This window comes from Carassius auratus, unplaced genomic scaffold, assembly GCF_003368295.1.
Source record: "Carassius auratus strain Wakin unplaced genomic scaffold, ASM336829v1 scaf_tig00216055, whole genome shotgun sequence".
Taxonomy (NCBI): Eukaryota; Metazoa; Chordata; class Actinopteri; order Cypriniformes; family Cyprinidae; genus Carassius; species Carassius auratus.
Window position 1 is genome coordinate 116476 of NW_020528386.1, and position 19317 is coordinate 135792.

Below are 19317 nucleotides of genomic sequence, written 5' to 3' on the forward strand. Positions count from 1 at the left end.
CTCCCGCAGGCTGATTGAAAATCTGGGTGGATGTGAGAGGGCGTGCGAGTTTGTGTGTCTCTGTGCGGCCTGAATGAAGAAACAGCAGAAGAGGCAGACTCCCAGGCAGAAAGGGCAGAACGGAGAGCAGAGAACAGACTGATTTATGGCTGCAGGTCAGCGCTGTGGCATGTGTGTGACACTAATGCAGAATGACAGGACAGATGGTGGAATGGAAGCAAGACACTCAGCTCTTCTCTGTGCTGACTGGAGGAGACTGTAAATCACACAGGAAGTGGCTTTGGAGTAACCACTCTATGCCTATAAGCTCTACAAACCCTACGTCTATTAGTCCAAGATCAATTGACCTGTCAAATTCACACTTAACCCTGGGTTAACATATTTTTAAAACCAAGTTAAGGCCTCTTTTAAACTCTAGGTCTCACAATGGGTTAGCAATGTTTTTTGTTGTTTCGCCACAGACAACCAATCATAAACTGCCTTAATATTAATATGCTTTCACACGGTTTAATTTCAGTGCGTAAGTGAGACAGTAAAAGCGAATGAATTAAATTGAGTGATCATTATAAAAAAATGTTTGAGAGATATTTCTAGTGTTTCAAAAAACTGAATCTGTGTGGCCAATCTGTATTTGTCCAATCAAATGAGGCTAACTTCATAAATATGCAAATCCTGAAGCTCAAACAGTCAGTAGCGCCACCATGGTCATGGAAATAATTTTGTATGAAGTGATAAAATGTGATGCAATGCAAGTCACTTTTAACAAAAGCATCATGTAAAATGCCTACATTTTTTAAATCTTAATGTAAATAAGAACATTAAGCCATGGTTTAAAAATGAAACCATGGAAAACCTGGAAACCCAGGATGATTTACTAATCCAGGACGGGGTATGGATGTTCTTATATTAACAATTTCAGGTGTGAAAAGCACTAGGCACAACAGAAAAGGTGTCTAAAAAGTTGATTTAAAAACAGTGCACGAACAGATCTCAGTAGACCTAGAAGAAAAACAACATACTAGTATGAAAGACTTGAAGACTTGCCATTGTTTCAGCCATCTGTCAGTATATTATATTCATATTTTGTTCTCAATCAACCCGCTGTGTTTTTGTCAATGTGTAACAGACAGAATACATAGGTGCATACGCAGACTTGCAGCAAGTTCAATGGGTGATGTTAATTATTCTGTTTCCTGAATGTGCATCAGCCTCAGTGGCGCCAGCGCTTTGAAATTCCATGTGTCATCGTCCCCTTTAGCTGCATGCTGAGAGGAGTTATCTGATGAAGGCTCATAGACTTACAGCAGGTGAAAAACAAAGAACAATGGATGCATGCTGTCTCTCTCCCCAGGTCTGTATGTGTGTGTGTTTTTAAAGAGAAGGGTAGCTAAAGAGAGAGAGGATTTGTGTATGTGTACCAAAGAGAGAAAGTTTTTAAATTAGTTTTTATTTTATTTTTATTTATTTTTTTGTATTCAAAGCTTTATTTCCTTTTCTTCTGTGCCTCGCTCCAATAATGTTATTCTTTTCTCCTTAACATAATTTTTTGGCCTGGTTGCCACCTTTTATTTATAGACCAGTGGTAAGAGGAAAGGAAATAATGGGGAAAGAGGGCAAAACCAAATCAGGAAATGTTGTGAGCCGGACTCAATTAGCATTAGCCAAATGAGCACTATAGTTTTGACAGCGCTACTAGGTTCTATTCTATTTTTTTCTATTCTATTTTCTATTTCTATTTTAAATTATATCTTGTTTATTCTTATATTTTTTCAATGCTTCTAGTCTCGGAGAGCTACCACACAAATTTTGTTTTATTATTATAATGACAATAAAGTTTCTTATCTTATTCCATTCTGATTCATTAACCAGTTCAATTAAGGATATTTTAGAACTTTTGAAGAGTACGTTTGCAAAAAAGAAATTAAATTCTTAGTATTTAGTGCCCTCAGAAGTTTGTTGCCAACTTTGTTTTTGATTCACCAACTAATAAGAACACAAGACAACACTGTATAATTCTATTTACTAAACTTTTTTACAAATGATTTAGGAATCAGGTAATGTCGTTGCATTTTATGTTTTTGAGATCACTAAAAATAATTAGCTCATAAAACCATTTAGAATTCAAATTTAGACTACACTAAAAGTAGTAAGCTAAAGTAATCCTGAAGTAAAATGTTTTAAAATGAGATTTTAAAAAATACTTAAATTTGCCTCCTTGATGTCAGAATTCCACAATTTGCAGACATAAGATGAGAAAGCTCTGTCACCTCTAGACCGAAGCTGTGTTTTAGGAATGACTAAGACCACTGTGAGAAGAACTCAAATTACAAATACAAACATGTAAATAAGGTGTTAAAAGCTCGGCCAAGTACTGAGGAGCCAGACCAAGCAGTACCTTTTAAGTAAACATAAGGATTTTAAAATTAACATTATTTTTCCGGGAGCTAATGCAACGATGCCAAAAAAGGGGTTACATGGTCAGCAACCCTAGCCCCTGACTAGCTCCAGTGAGAAAGACATTACAGTAGTCTAAAAGTGAGAAGACAAAATAATTAATCTTACTTAAAGCAATGGAAAAAGACAACATAAGTCACATACGTGCAATATTTCTGAGATGTAAGAATGAGGTCTTAACAGTGCTCTGCACAAAAGCCTCAAACAACAGGCTGGCATAAAAAATGACTCAAATATTTATTTTTTAGCTCCAGCCCAACACCATCAGACAAAGCTAAACATGCATTGTGCAGTTGATGGGGAGAGCAGAGAAGCATGACTTCAGTTTAAGAACAATTCAAGCACAGAAAATTGTTAGACATCCATATCTTAATCTCCGAAAATATAAACTGAAAGATGGGATAAGTCCACATCTTGACCTAGTTTTGAATGGATATAAATCTGGGTGTCATCAAATGGTAGTTAAGGTCAAGAGATCTTAATAGTTGACTGAATGGAAAAATATAGAGGACTAAGCAAAGGACCAAGAACTGAGCCCTGGGGGACACCAGTTCTACCCAGACCAACAATCTGTGACCATCCATAAAAAAAAAAAAAAAAAAAAAAAAAAAAAAAACTCTAATCAGAAAAATAAGATCTGAACCAGTCCAAGGCAGTCTCCATAACACCAAAAACAGATTCAAGTAGTATTCAAGTCATATCACTGAATATTCTTAAGTCAATAAAAGTACGGCTACAAAAAGTATTAAGTTTGGGAATCTGACCACAAAAGAGCTGGCTCATATGGAATCAGTTGTTTGGAAAAATCAAATTCAGACTATATTTTAAATTCTTGAAGCACCACTTATGGTGGCTAAATATAAAATATTATTGGTTTTGTTGTATTTTTAATTCAGTAAAAGAGCTGGTTCATGAGAATCGTTTTTTTGGGGAATCAGTCCACATTTCACACTGGAGATTCATTTAAACATTAATGGAATGGTTAATAGATTTTGCTATTCTGAAAAAAAAAAATTACTGGTTATGAATACGAACAGGTTTCCTGTACTACTGAACGATCTCAGTTTCCTGTAGTAATGAAATCAATGCATTATGAAATCACAGCAAGCCGATGAAGGTAATGGAAAATTCAGGTAGTATGCCTGTTCTGGAAGCTGGGCAGAGGTTCTGGTGAACATTTGACTGAGCAGATTGCTCTTTTGGGTTTTGCAGAACGTGAGCCAACCAAGCAGGCCTGAAGAGCAGGGATCTGCAAGATATTGGGAGGACTACAGGGTACTGAGCCGCTCTGGGCCGGTTGGGCTGTCACATCAGGCTGAGAAAGCACACAGAGATTAAACGTTCTGCTGAGTCTCTTCCATGTGCAAAGGCAGAAAATCAGTCCCATGTACCTTTTATCCGCTTGCAAGGCACTATTTATCTTTGTATCCTGGTAGTGAGGATCAAATAAAATATATTCTTGTGTTGAACCTTCACGTGAACATGCGAGTTGGCTTTAACCCTCATGTCATTAGGCTCTAAAAGAAAACAGCACCATTTATTAAAAGGATAATCATTTATTCTCCCTCATATCATTCCAAACCTGTATAACTTTCTTTCTTCTGTGGAAAAAATGTCTTTAAGTCCATACAACGAAGATCAAGGGGTCCATGCAGTGTTGTTTTGGAATGTGACCGTAGCAAAACAAGAATCTCTTACAGGATGACCAGAGGGTGAGTAAATGATGGCAGATTTCTTGATGAAATTTAAATTTTAATAATAAATAAAGGTATTATAAGTATTATTTTTACATGTAAATCATTGGAGTCTCTTTGGAGTCCTCAAATATAATCTTAACAGAACATGGAAGTTAAAGAAACGTCAGCTGCTCTATGCTTTATATTTTATCTTCTTTCTCTCTGCTTCTCTCCTCTCATGTTCTCCCCATCTACTCAGATCTTTTCTTAGTTGAATCCTCCACTAATCTGTCTTCATTTCTCTTCCTTCCATGGCCGATTCTATGAGTGAAGTTTCCGCTCTCGCGCAGCATCATCAAGATAAGCACATTCAGGTGCAGTGCACTGTGAAAAATGTGCAGCCTCCGCCTCAACACATTTACATTCACTGACTCTTAATGTGACATAATAAGAGTACATTAAAGTCCCTGTCTACGCATCAAAGAGAAATAACACTACTGGCTCCAAATTGGACACAGCAGCTCCCAGACTAAGTTAAATTAATTGAATAAGCTCTGTGACTAGCCATAATGTAGCACTTCCCAGACTGAAAGGGGCTATGTAACTTTACCTCCAGCATTCCTTGATCTCCCGAATCTGAAAACTATCACTTAATGACTTCCCATCACGCTATTAGACTTGTAATTTGCTGCTTGGCTTCGTTAAACGTGACAAGGGGCAGGTTTTTAACGCATGACACAAATAAAGCCAGGTAATGTGCTTTCATTAGGGGAAATTAACATGGCGCCGAGATCCTTCATCGTCTTATCTTTGTTGCAGATGAACATTAACATGTTTGTAATTCGCAATTATGTTTCAGTGCCACTTGGGATCACCTGCTCCAGAGAATGTACAAGACTGCCAGCCTGAAATCAAGCAGTGATGTAATCGAGATGAAATTGTTTTTTTATTTTTTAGATATCAAATCCATTTAGCATCATGTCTTACTACAAACTTTCTTGAGGCAAATGCAATCTATCAGGAGAACAAGGAAATTAGGAAAATGTGTTTTTTGAATTAGATATGGCTACAACAAATGCCTGAACACATCAAAATGTGAACTCACCTTGTCGAGGATGCTGAAGAAAAATGACCAACTTTGTCACAATGCAAAGAAGACTTTGTTTAGGGTTGGGGTTAGGGTTAGGGTTAGGGTTACTCACTTGTCTGGTCTGCCAGGGGCTTGTAATCGTAAACGGCACTTGTTGGCACTCTGAATTTGGTCCTCCTTGATGCAGATTAGCCTTTGCAGAGCCAAATACCAGTCCTGTGCTACAGTGGTGTTCAGATTCTATAAACACAGCAAAGAAAGACAATTGTAATCCTAGTAAACACAATATATAAAATATTTGCTGTCACCTTTGGTAAGTTGTATTTTATTATTATTCATTTAGCATTGTTTAGCACAGCTGACCATATCAGAACAGACCTGTAACCAGGTGAAAACCATTGCATCATATCACATTAACTGCATCTTTCATGTTTTGTTGTTATGTTAACTATGAAATAATAAAGGTTTCCCTGTCATAAACAAAATTATTCTCACCTCCCATAAGCCAAATCCAATTGAAATACATCTCCAAAATCAATGAGGTCTGCAGAGGTTCACTCATTCTCTATTTGCTGCACATTTATATTCTGGTTAGTTTGTGGGTAGGAATTAGTCATTTGGAGAGAGGCCAAAGGCATGGTTGTGGTCAGGAAACCATGCAAAACAAAGCTCTGTTACTGTTTACCCACAACGCTGAGAGGTGAAAAAAAAGCAATCTAGCTGTTTTTGTACTGGCTTACTGGCTGTCAAATCATCAGGGGAGCTGTCCTGATTTGAGAGAAGCATTGTGCTATGTAGACACACCGTTCAGAGCTATCTCCGATCTAAACATTAACTCTGGATCAGATTGTGAAGGTTTTCCCATGTTGTCATCCAACTATCAAGAGCATGCCATGATAATCAATTGATGATCCATGTCTTTGGTTGCGAACTCTGATCACAATTTAATTACGCACTAAAACACTGTTACCCCACGTGGTTGTAGCATGTGTGACTGACACAGCTTTTGTATTGCTGTTTCATAACATCTACCTTGATCTTTCCCTGGACTTTGTTCTTTATTATTATTATTATTATTATTGGACACTTAGGCTTTTTCATGATGAAAAATCTGTTTATTTATTAAAAAACACAGCTGACCTTATATAAGTTGATGTGCAAGTGACTATACATACAGTATTAACTTACAATGGTGTTCAAAAGCTTGGGGTCAGTAAGATGGGTCAGTTTTTTTGTTGTTGTTTTTTTTAGAAATTGGTACTTATTTTCAGCAAGAACATTAAATTGATGACAGTAAAGAGATTTATGGTTCTAAAAATATTCATATTTAAAATAAATGCTATTCTTTTTAATTTTAGATTTAATCAATGGGTCCTGAAAAAACAACAACAACAACAAAAAAAAAGGAAAAGAAAGAGAAAATAAAATTAATTAGCACAAATGTTATTGAAGCACCAAATTAGCATACTAAAATGATTTCTGAACTACTGATTAATGGACTGATGGATTGATTGTCCTTTATAATCCAACAATGTGGAAATTTTCCTCTGGCTTCTCATATAAACACTACAATTACACACCTGTGCAATTCCATAACTTGTGCGCAAACACAATTAATAATCATATTCATACAACAATATGCTCTAGCTTTGCACAAGATAGCAAAATTCAGCTTTGCCATCACAGAAATGAATTGCACTATATATTAAAATAGAAAAACTGAAATTTAATTCTAACATTTCACAATATTTATTAATTATAATAAATGCAACTACATTAAAAGTTTGGGGTCGGTGGAATTTTTAAAAGTTATTATACATGTATATTGCAAATACATGCAAATATAGGCCGTTTATACATTATATACATTTAATTTAATGTATTTATTAATTGATTCATTACAAACTTTAGCTCATGGGCCATTTTTACAATTACTTTTAACTTGCTTTCTTAACTAAATCACCCAATGTTTATTTTTTATATTTTTAATGTGTAACATCATTGCCCTTCAGGTTCCCACTGAAGGGTCTAAATACAAACTTCCCAACCTGCAAAATGTCATTTCAGGGAGGTATCCCGAAGTCCCCCCCCTCCTGCTCTACCACTGAGAGGTCATGCTGCAACTCCTGCAGTTCCTGATACAGACGGGGCAGACCCAGAATGATACTTCCTGTCAATCAAAAATAACCAGCTTTACCTATCCAGTACTTAAACTGCATGCCATGCTTTATCAGAGCATGAACCCCGGAGTGTGAAAAGCAACTGCACTCCAGGGTTCTTAATAGCGGAGATGCTATTTCTGTGGATATGGGTTTCCCGTAAGGTGCTGAATCATTCGAATACGTAATCGAGTCGGGATGGATCGGTTACACTGGGAGCTACGCTCAAATATAAAAACACTTTAGCATTTCCCCTACAATGCACTTTCCTCTATTTCAGATAATAGATCTGCAACCTGCACAGCGTTAAGTTAAAGGCCTAATGACATAAAATACGGATTTCAGAATGATACCTGACCTGAGGAAGACAGACTGATTGTGTTCCAAGCTTTCACTCGAAAACTTGGCCAAATGCAAATCGAAACAAAATCAAAGGCCTTAACTTTTTAAAGACTTTGGGTCTATGACCAAACTTTAATATGTCAATACTCTTCAGTAGCACCACTAACAAAGAGAATCGATACTCAGGATAGATCGATCTCCCATTGTTTGTGTAGCCACACAGGCTAATGCTATAGGGAAAAGAAGAAGAGTGCAAAATAAAGCCATTAAGAAATATGAAGCCCTTTAAGGGTGACGAAATGAACACAGGTGTCTCATTAGACGTGAAATGTACCATCGATAAGAATCCCCATTCATTTTTGCGGTCTCTGGTCTCTGCCTGCAGAATCAATAGCTGGGGTGAATCTGCTCTACACTTCCGACCAATAGCCCAGGAATAAGGAGTGTAATTAAATCCCAAAGCTGGATGTGAAGACCGCAGGACTGTCTGGCCTTTCAGCACCTCCGCATAATCAGGTGACCTGTGCGCAGAATTGGGGCGATGTGGGCAATTGTTGGCCCCCAGCTCAACCTAATTCTCGAAGTACTGCTACAAGGTCTGTCAGAGATCTTTCTCGGTCTCTCGTACCGCTCTCTCTCCTGTCTTTGTGTCTTTCACTGTCTGTCTAGGTTTGCATCCACTTCTCTCTACACCTCTACATCTTTCTCTCGCTGTTTTGTCTGTCTCTCTCTAACCTTTAGAAATTTAATAGGGTCTTCAGTTCACACAGTCACTGAGACATCTGTCACTGGCACGGCTTGATCAATAGCAGGCACATTTGAATAAAAAAAAAGGCACAGTGAACCCCTACAGTGCAAGCTGGAAGAGTCAACGTGCTCTTTTGGTTGCTGTGGCAAGGCCTTAGGCAGGCCTACAGGTTTTTGGGCTCATGGCCCACCTTGGCCTCAGGTGAATGTGCTGACTTGTAATCCAGACTAATCCAGTTGGTGTAACGGGATCTGGTTTTTCCACACTATGGCATGCTATTCTGCCAGTTCCACCAGTCTATCTCTCTCAAACACATTGTCATATGTAAGCTGACACACATGCTGGGCAGCCACCAGCAGAGGCCTATGCAGGCACAATACAGAAGTCCAAAACCTAAAGACAACAAAGGTATTGCCAGAATGGCACCTAAAATCTGGGTTTCTCATTCAAATCTGCACTCTTTAACTGACAACCACAACAGAGTGCTTTTACACGTACAATTTTAGCAGGGATCTGTCTGGCACATTTAAACAAATATAAAAATGATGTGCATGGTCGCAGAGGAAACATTTCTCTGATCATTTCCAGGAACCAAAGTGTGAGGAACCAAAACAGCAACATAATTATCTAAATATACATGTAGATATTACGTTTATATATTATGTACATTATAATATACACAACTCACATAAAAAATGGAATAAGTAAAAACATAAATTAATAAGAAAGGTATTCATAATAGTATGTTAAAAGTATATTTAATAATAATAATAATAATAATATAATACAAATAACAATAGGACAATACGTTTATATATTATGTTGATTATAATATACACAATTCACATAAAAAAATAGAATAAGTTAAACATAACATTAATAATGATGTAACTTAATATTATGTTAAAAGTATAATTTAATAATAATAATAATAGCTGTAGTCCATTATATTTACATTGTCTAAATGGCAGAAGTCTATAGAATAGATATTATTTAATATGCATTTCAAATTAAGAAGCAGAATAAGTAAAAACCATTAATACAATATATATGGACTTGTTATATATTATAATAATTATATAATTTGTAATCATGATCATAATAAAAACTAAATAGTAGAAGTAGTAGTAGTATATTTAAATTATAATAATAATTAAAACAGTGATAACAACTATTATTATTATTATGTAAAAGAGGGTGAAATTGTCCAAATACAGTAAATAAAATCACTGTATGGTACAGTATGTTTCCATTAGAAATACATTCTCACCCCCCAATAAAAATGCTTGTGTGTAGCTCCCCCATCTGTGGACTGGTCCCATCTCATGATTCACAGGGGTCTTTCAGATATGCAGTATGCCACTGCTTTGTGCTGCTTTACAGTGACAGCAGCAGAGGGCTGTGCTCTTCCTGGAATGGTGGCCTATTCCATCAATAAATTAGGGAACTGGGGCCTGCAGAAGATGAAAAATGAGTCTATTTTGAGGTACGCTGGGGGAGCACGGGATCTGGTTTGGGCAAGGAGCCCCATGAAGTGACATCACGAGGGAGGAGAGATGTGGCGCGGACTAGAAAAAACAGGGTTGTGTGTCTATGTGCTGCTATAAATAACTGAAGATGGACACATTCTGACACATTGAACCAGACTACGACAAAGGGGTCCGGAAAACTGTGATTAAAGTGGCGGCTTTTTATTACATAACCAGAAGTGTGTGATAACAGTGCAAAGAGGTCACTCAATAGAGTAGAGAGGAGAGGAACACTGGCTTTTATCTCTACACAGCAAGATACTGAAACTGATCCTCTCTGAATACAGGCTCCGTGACCAGTCGAAATATTAAAAAGGTTTGGAAAGAAGCTTCTGTGGCACACTATAAATCTATATTTTCTACGTAACTGTATTTTTTTTTTTTTTTTTTTTTACATTGATATTATTATTAGTACAAGTCTTACTGCACCTTGTTTTTAAATCACAGTAAATCAAATAAATAAATTATATTTAGGGATCAGTATGATTTTTGCATATTTTTGAAAGTCTCGCCAAGGCTGCATTTATTTGATCAAAAATACAATAAAAATACTAATATTATGACCATTAATATTAAAATAGCTAATTTCCATTTTAATATATTTCAAAATGAGTCCTGTGATGCAAAAGCTGATTTTTTTTTTTTTTTTTTGCAGGCATTACTCCAGCCTTCAGTGTCATATATTCATCGCTTCAAAAAACATTCTAATAACCCAATTTGGAGCTCAAGAAACATTTCTTCTGATTATAAACTCTGAAATCAGTTGTGCTGCTTAATATTTTTGTGTAAGCAGTGTTACTGTTTTTGATTCATGGAATTTTTTTGATAAATGTAAGGTTCAAAAGAACAGAATTTACTTGATTCAGAAAACTTAATATTATACGTGTATCTATAATTATGCATCTGCTGAATAAAAGTGCTAAAGTTCTTTAAAAAAAAAATTATTTTTTTTGGTAATATACTGTACATAAAAATATAGTCTGTTAATATATATGTGTGTGTGTGTGTAATAATTATGACAGCACTTTAAATTAAATTGAGGGATGAGAAATATGAAGTAGATATGAGGCAACTGCTGAGTTATAGAACAGCATGAAAAGAACTAAAGCAGATAAATTGGACAGAATGCTGTTTTATAATGATCTCCAAGAGAAATAAGGTATGGGGCAGCAAGAGGTCTTCTAAAGAGTCCTGCCCGCGAGCTGTCTGCTAGGCCCCAGCATTAAACATCTTCTGTCATCTAATTTCCTGGCTCCCCTGTGTGCACAATCCAACATGGGTGTTCCACAGGCAATACCATTAATATTTCAGCATGGAAAGTAAAAGGCTTAAACAGCCAGAACCTGTACATCCTGATAACACTTTGTACCTGGTGCCCTGTCAGCATATTTATCTTAGTGCCCCACAATTGCTCTTTTCCTCCTCCTCGTCTTCCAATACAAAACATAATAATGTTTCGTAAGAGTGTTCAGCCCCGATTCCAATCTCCTGAACTTGCTCTCTCTGATTCGGAGTGGAGGTGGAAATAATGCGCAAAAACTGATGACAGCACGCTGAATATGTTTGTGGTCTATCAGACAGTGAAATAAGATTGCTTATACTGTGCCTGTGTTGTTCTTATCTACCTCGCCTGAGATACACTCATCTGCGGAGGCCATAAAAAGGTGCATTGCTCACAAGAAATGCTCAATTAATTCAAAATGTCTAAGAGACTCACATCAAGGCTGCATGTTATCTGATTGTTTAGAAAGCAGCAGCACCAACAGTGTTGCCATCACCCGATCTTGACGTGCCACCTGGACGATTGACGCCTCCAAGGTGATAAAGAGTGTCCTTAGTCTGGGCGTCCTCCTGACCCACTTCAACTACCTGGACCTGCTGCAAGGGGGCGCTCCACTTCAGGGTGTACTTGGGACCTACTGGAACCAGACTGCTGATGTCAGGGGGACCCCTGGTGGCGACAAGAGGAAGGTGTAAAAATGGTTAAAAGAAGGAATCTTACTGACAACACTATAAAAATGGTGAATGATTTACTTTGAATCAACTTTGACTCAGAAATTGCTAGTGAAATTCAAATATGCAAAATAATTTCAAAGAAATGTTAACACACTGAATCATACTGAGTAAAACATTCCAATATTCTTCATTTTAAATAGGATGTATCTAAAGAATCTCAGCAGCAACGTGTGTGTTGCTTGAAACTTGTGCCGTTTTATTTTCTTAGTTTTTTTATTATTTATAATAATTTCATATTATATAATTTAATCATATAAACATTTTTTATTATTACTTATTTGTATTGCTCTTGTTGTTCAATATTATAATAATATGGTTTCAAGGGATTTATTTATTTTTTTTATTTTCAGAAGGTAATGTCTCCATTAGCAGTAGTTTTCCATTGTGTTTATTAGAATTACAATAGTTGGATTTGTAGTGGTCAGATGAAGTACAGGATGAAATCCAGACTGGAAGACATCCAATTAAAGTAGGGATGAAGTCAGAACATCAAAACATACTGAAGATAATTCAATAAACCCTGCTTATTTTATATAATCATCACTTTCTCTTTCTTTCTGCTCTTCACTGGCTTCCTCCATCAATTTCTTCAGCTGACAGAAGACTGTTAATACAGTTTTAGGTACCAAACAAAGTAGAGCTTTGTTTACTGATTTTGGGTATCAGACAAGTCTTGTTAAAGGAATAGTTCACCCAAAAATGAAAATTTGCTGCGAGCCGTAAAAATCAATATTGGAAGGTTTTAACTGGAAGCAACGGTTTTAAGTTAAAAAGTCTTAATCATTGCTTTGTTTATTACAAACAAGATTTCTGCTTCACAAGACGTTAATTGATGAACTGGAATCAAGTGAATTACTTGCAGATTATTCTGATGTTTTTATCTCTCATTTCTGACGGCACCCTTTCACTGCAAATTATCCATTGGTGAGCAAGTAGTGAGGTAAATTTCCCCAAATCTGGTTTCTATTTTTTACAGGTCAGCTGTGAGTGCATTGTGGAGGGCTGGACCTCCACTATGTCGGAGGATTTGTTATTATTCGTGTATTCTTGTAATGTGAGATCAACATCGCGATCACCTTGTTATGATCTTCTAAATGGGGATGTCGAGTCGCACTTTAGAAGAACAGAGACGTACCAGGCTGCAGTAGAAGGACTCGCACAAAAGCTTTGTGATTCAGCATCAGTGCGAGCTTTTTCACGAAGCTGTTTACAGTACCTTTTGCACTTCTGAGATGTGATCAGAGGTGCTGTTATAGATAATCTATTTGAGTGGAACAGTGGAGCGCTTTTATGCCTGTGATCTATGAGGATAATAGCTAAACACCCTGCTATTTGTACCCAGATAATGAAAGCCCATTTGACTCTGCCCAATTCTGTCCTGTGCTTTAGCCATTAGCCGCTATCCTCCTCACAGTGACTACGGCATATTGGGAAACATCACTGTAATGCTTCAGGAGTCTGTATTTAGATCGGCTGATGAGAGTCAATCCGTCAGCGTGGCCTTAGAGGTGGAGGGAAAAAAGGGAAGTCAATCGACCTTGTCCAGGACACGTACTTAACATTGATGTTGGCACAGATGAGCATGTCACCGAAGAGAAAGTCTTTTCGCTCCTTAGACTTGAGGATCTGTGCCCGTTCGCCATACACGGTCTTAATCAGCGTCTCGCAAGGGATCAAAGAGCTCTGCTCGGAGTTCAGCAGCTGAAGAAAAGAGGAGACATGGATTACACGCAAGTCTTACAAAATAGAGGGGGACCAATTACGTGGCAACACACTTACTTAGAAGCCACGGCGTGTCATATAAGACACTTAAAGGTTCATAGACAGGCAGCACAGAAGATTGGAAACACAGTGGGACATTTGTAGCAGAAAGGTTGTGGATATAAAACCCATCTTAAAGATACTCCTTTCAAATAGGATTGAAAAGTATAGACTCACATCAACCAACTATATCAATTTAGATGTGCACTATAAAAAAGGAGGGTTCCTAGTGGCTTTTTAATTATATAAATAGATCATTTTAGAACCATCAAGCCTACTACACTCATTCATTTATGCACTGTATAGTCATTCTAATTTTATCCAGAATGCATAACAGGGAAAAACATACCATTTGTATTGTGTTGGGAGACATTCACAGAGTTCATCCTCATTCTATCAGCAATAATACACAAGCAGCATCACAGCGGCGGAATCCAATGTCCAGAGGCTCAAATAAATATTGTGTGCTGGTGTTTGATCAGTCAGGAGAGTAGTTTTATAAATAATGCATCTGCTTCTGTAGCCCGCATCACACAAAATGAGTCGCCGGATCCAGAGGGAATTGGCAACACTGCTTGGCCTTTGTTGAAATGCATTGAAAAATTAGACCTTCAGTCAGTCAGAAGGCATGCTCCAGGCTCTTTGTTTTTATTGTAAGAGCGCCCCCCAAAGGCTGAAAAGGCAAACAGAATGTTGTGGGGGAAACGCCAGATATCATTTTCAGGGACTTGAGAGTGTGACTGAAATGGTTTGTAAGTTTGGATGAATGTGTGTGTGTGTGTGTGTGTGTGTGTATGAGAGAGAGAGAGAGAGCATCAGAGGTGAATGTGATGTGCTTGCTGAAGAGCGACAGGGAGACGCTGCAGTCTGAGCCTGTGCAGAATACTATATCTGCTGGCCTACTAACTCAGATAGTCTGAGACAGACGATGAATATTTCATTGCGTGTGTATGGGGTAATGGAACTGACTGTTACACATTGGAATGCAGCTGAAATCCCTGAAAATAAATGGTAAGATTGAAGCCACTGCTCAGTGGGTAGAGCACAACACATATGCTCACAACACATACTGTACAGTAAGAGTGGTTGTGCACACAGGGATGCAGATTCAAAACCTCTCCATCTGTCCCACTGCTTTCACAACACTCTTCACTGTATACTAAAAAAAAATTAAAATAAAATCAAACAAACCACTGGAGAAAACCTGCCTGGCTGGCAAACTCCCTACAACCGATAACTAAAACTCACATGATTATGAAAAAAAAAAAAAAAAATATATATATATATATATATATATATATATATATATATATATATATATATATATATATATATATATATATATATATTTTTTTTTTTTTTTGGGTTCATTTTTAGGGTTGTGTATTTTCTCATTTTCATTTGTTTTAATTCAATGAAAGGTTTGACTTATGATATTGAAAGAAAGATCAAATAATAAAACATTAATAAAAAAATAATTTTCACAGGCTTACTCATACTTAGGAAGGGGGCAAATAAATAAATAAATAAAATATATTTTATATATATATATATATATATATATATATATATATATATATATATATATATATATATATATATAAAAATATTTTTCTTTAAAAAATACATGTGTGTATCTATACGACAGTACACACACAAATATTATGTAACTTTTATTTTTGTTGCGTTTAATCGATTTGACAGCCCTAAAAAACACATATGAACACTCTTCATTTTGAGAGTGCATCTCTGCTGTATAATGCCTTATATGTAAAATGCTGCCTATGCAGGTAGCTTTGCAGCAGACCTAAAGCAAGAGTCCAAAACCAGAATAAAGAGAAAGTGAGAGAGATGCAGATTAAAGAAGGGTGTGAAATTCAGAGAAAAAGAGAGAGTAGAGAGAGAGATGACTGCAGTGGTGGAAGGCGAGACACAGAGCGATATAGAGGGATAAAGAGAGAGAGCAAAAGCAAACCAAAACAAGAGATACTGAAAGCAACTTGGACTTTTCAATTAAGTGTCTCATTTACTCTAATTCCTCCTATTCAGAAATGCATTTGTTTGGATTTGCAGCAGCTGGCCTGTGATATGAGCATGGTAATGGAATAGAAACACTCCTGCCATCATTGCTCGCTGATGATGCCATGAAAAAAAATGCAGGCCAGGGATAACGGGAGATGGGTTGGTCATTTCAAGGGTCAACTGTAATGTCCAGATACTTGGCAGGATGTTTAAAGGCTGTTTGTCAGACCTACAGTGGCCTTGTGAGCATATAGCAAGTTGAGTGCGAGCATTGAAACATTATTAAATTGCATAGAATTGCATTTCTTAGATTATTAGTTAAGCCAGGCGTACAATTGCCTTTACGGTTCGTGACCCCGGTGAGAATGAGTTTAAAAGTCAAGGCATACTGTGCAACATCAATGGATTATTATGCCCAAAAAATGCCTGGTTGTTCTGCATCATTAATCATGTCACATTCTGACATTCAAGTGGACAGAAAATCCCAGCAGGCTCTCGTAGCTGCACAAAAATGGGAATTATTGGACCTTCTTTGAAAAATGCTATATCCAAACAGTTGATGGGCACAATAGTTTTCTTTTTCTTTTTTTCTACTATGGAATGTTATGGAATGTAAATGTGATTGATGACAGAATTTTCATTCTGATAGTGAAATACTCCTTTAATTGTGGTAATGCAGTAAATTGGCCATTAGTAAACCTGGAAAAGTTTGCACTGAAATGAAAAAAATATTTTATGATTCACAAAATTGTCTAATACAGATTCAGCTTTATACACATAACTTTTCACATATACATTAGTGTTCCAAAGTTTGGAGTTAATACTTGTGTTAAAAAAAAACAAAAAAAACAAACATGAAAACAGTTTTCATATTTTTGTGGAAACCATTATACTTTTTTTCAAAATTATTCGATGAATATAAATAACAGCATTTATCTGTGTCTTTATTTTCTATGATGTCACTTTTGATCAATTTAATGCATCCTTGCTGAATGAAAGTATTAATTAAAAAAAAAAAAAAAGACTTTTCACCGTTATTGTAAAGTGTAGTTTGGTGTAAAGTAACTGCAAAAATGGGAAGTCAGAATGATACCATGCACTGGTTTTGTGATTAGGAATGACATTGTTGTGATTCCATCAAGGCAACAGCATCCTGCTGTCACAGCTTAGTAACTGTGTGCACGTATGTTTTATGTGTTCTCACCTTGCTGAGAGAGCGGTCACTGACACAGTGAGCCAGTTGCTGCGTCTCAGTGACCTGATCAGCCACCCTTTTCTGCTCATTGAGTTTCTCAGCAAGGGTCTCTGATTCAGTCAGAGCCAGTTCCAAGGGCAACCTGTCCACATGGCCAGTGGGAGTGTTCTTCAGCACGTCCTATAGACAGAGAGAGAGAACAAGTCAAACAGCAATAAGAGAGTGAGGATAAAAGAAAGACACCAAGTAAAAGAAAAAGTTAAAGGGAAGGAAGTTCATGGAAATAATGCCAGTAATGCCTGGACCTTAGCCATTGTGACGGACTATAACAAGAGTTCAATCAAATGACCGGTTTTGTCGATTAAGAGGCACAGAAAGTTTATTGCCAATAGAAGTCTGTATGCTTCATTTAGACTGCATTTAAACTGCATGGTTCAAGTGACCCAATTCCGATTTTTTTTCCTCCTATGTAGCACAGTCCCTGCTCTTGATATACAATCACTGATGAACATATTTGGCTTTAATGAGAAAAAAATAAAAATAAAACTGTAAGGGTGGATTAGAACCCAGACCCATTATGTATGGTTAAGCACTGTTTTGTTGTTGTTTGTTTGTTTTTATTGTAAAGCACTATTTTAATTTTCATTCAGTATCCATTTTAAAAAATGAGAGCTGTGACAAAACAGACGATTAACAGTAAACAATAATTGAAATTACAGCACAAAATGTGCTCTTTCATTACACTTTTATGCCGTTTATTTTGGAAAAGAACAACTTACTAGGCCAGAGGTATGCAAACTCTGTTCCGGAGGATTCACTGTCCTGCAGAGTATAGCTCCAACTTGACTCAGCACCTGTCTGAATGTTTCTAGTGTGCCTAGTAAGACCTGGATTAGATGGTTCAGGTGTGTTTAATTAGGACAGTGGCCCTCCAGGAGCAGGATTGGACACCCCTGGCTTATTCTGCCTAATTTTTATGTTTAATTAATCTGCTTCTTTTTATGTTTTAATAAGAGGTGACAGTTTGTGGTTGATTTAGGCCACTAAAAAGGAGGAAGCAGATAAAGGTCTAAATAAAGTTAAAGACTGTGATCAGTTCTTATTCGGTTTAATGTGTGATTAAACAAAGGCTACTCTCAAGTCAGAGCATTGAAAAAAACAAATTATTATTCACATTCATATCTTATCTATCAAAATTCATGGGTAATCGATGCCTACTGAGGTATGAAATTAAGTGCCACGGCACTCTTACCGCATGAGAAAGTACAGTGTTGAATTCTTTGCTAGTTCCTCGTCCATATAAATGAACAAAAGTGAAGGAAGGACCCGAGAACCCGAGTGCAAGGCAATGGTACAAACAGCTTGACAATTTAAATTTGGTGAACTCATGACATTTCACTGTCATCTGAGACCCACTGGCTAAAGATGTCAATGTGATATTTCTAAAGTACGTTTTTGATAATGCTCTGTCATTCTGGCATGTGACTTGATTGTGTGACAGAATGGACATTTCAAATGTAGATTTATTTAAACAGACAGTTCATCCAAAGATGGCAATTTATTTTATATAGTTCTAAACCCATTTGACTTCAGGCCACAAAAGGAGAAATCTAGAATAATGTACTAACCATTCATTTCTTATTCAATGAAAGCGAATGGGGACTTATGAACGTGAAAAAACGTGATGTGTGCTCTGCATTTATCCCATCCAAGTGCACAAACACAGCAGTGAGTAGTGAACAAACAGACAAACACACACACACAACGTGAACAAATTTGGTCCCAGTGCACTAAGGAAAATAGTGATAAAACATATTCTTTACCATTTTTTCTTTTGGGTTTCACAGAAGAAGGAAAGTCTCGGGGTGAACTGCCTCATATTTATTCAAGCAATGTGCTTGTTGTTTTTGGTTTATTCAAGTTCTCTGTATAAAAATCTGATCTTGGAGTCTTGATAAACACCCGAGTCTGTATCATGGCCATGAGCCAAGGGAAGAGCAAACTTGTGAGCCAATACCCTGCGACAAGACCTGGCATGGTCTTAACTAGTTGTAGGGGATTTACATTTTTCTAATAGGTGGAGACTTTTATTTTGATGTTTGTCGCGGGCGCCGCCATTTTGTAGGTTTTGACGAGTTGCGCGGAGAGAGCGAGAGAGCGGAGAAGAGCAGGGGTGTGCTGAAATTGAATGTTGATCTCGGGTAGTCAATCGCGGGAAAAAGTCCCGTTTAGACTCGCGACATATATAAGAGCTGCATGACGTTGCTTCTGAGTCTTCGTGTATATGAACAAGTTTAACGAAGTAAGCGTTAAAATGAGTTTTCT

At 36.9% G+C, this 19317-nt stretch overlaps 1 pseudogene; it reads right to left on the reverse strand.

Annotated features, from left to right (window-relative positions):
- The window catches only part of LOC113096970 (rho guanine nucleotide exchange factor 10-like protein), a 92163-nt pseudogene that overhangs the window by 52521 nt on the left and 20325 nt on the right, over window positions 1–19317 (reverse strand).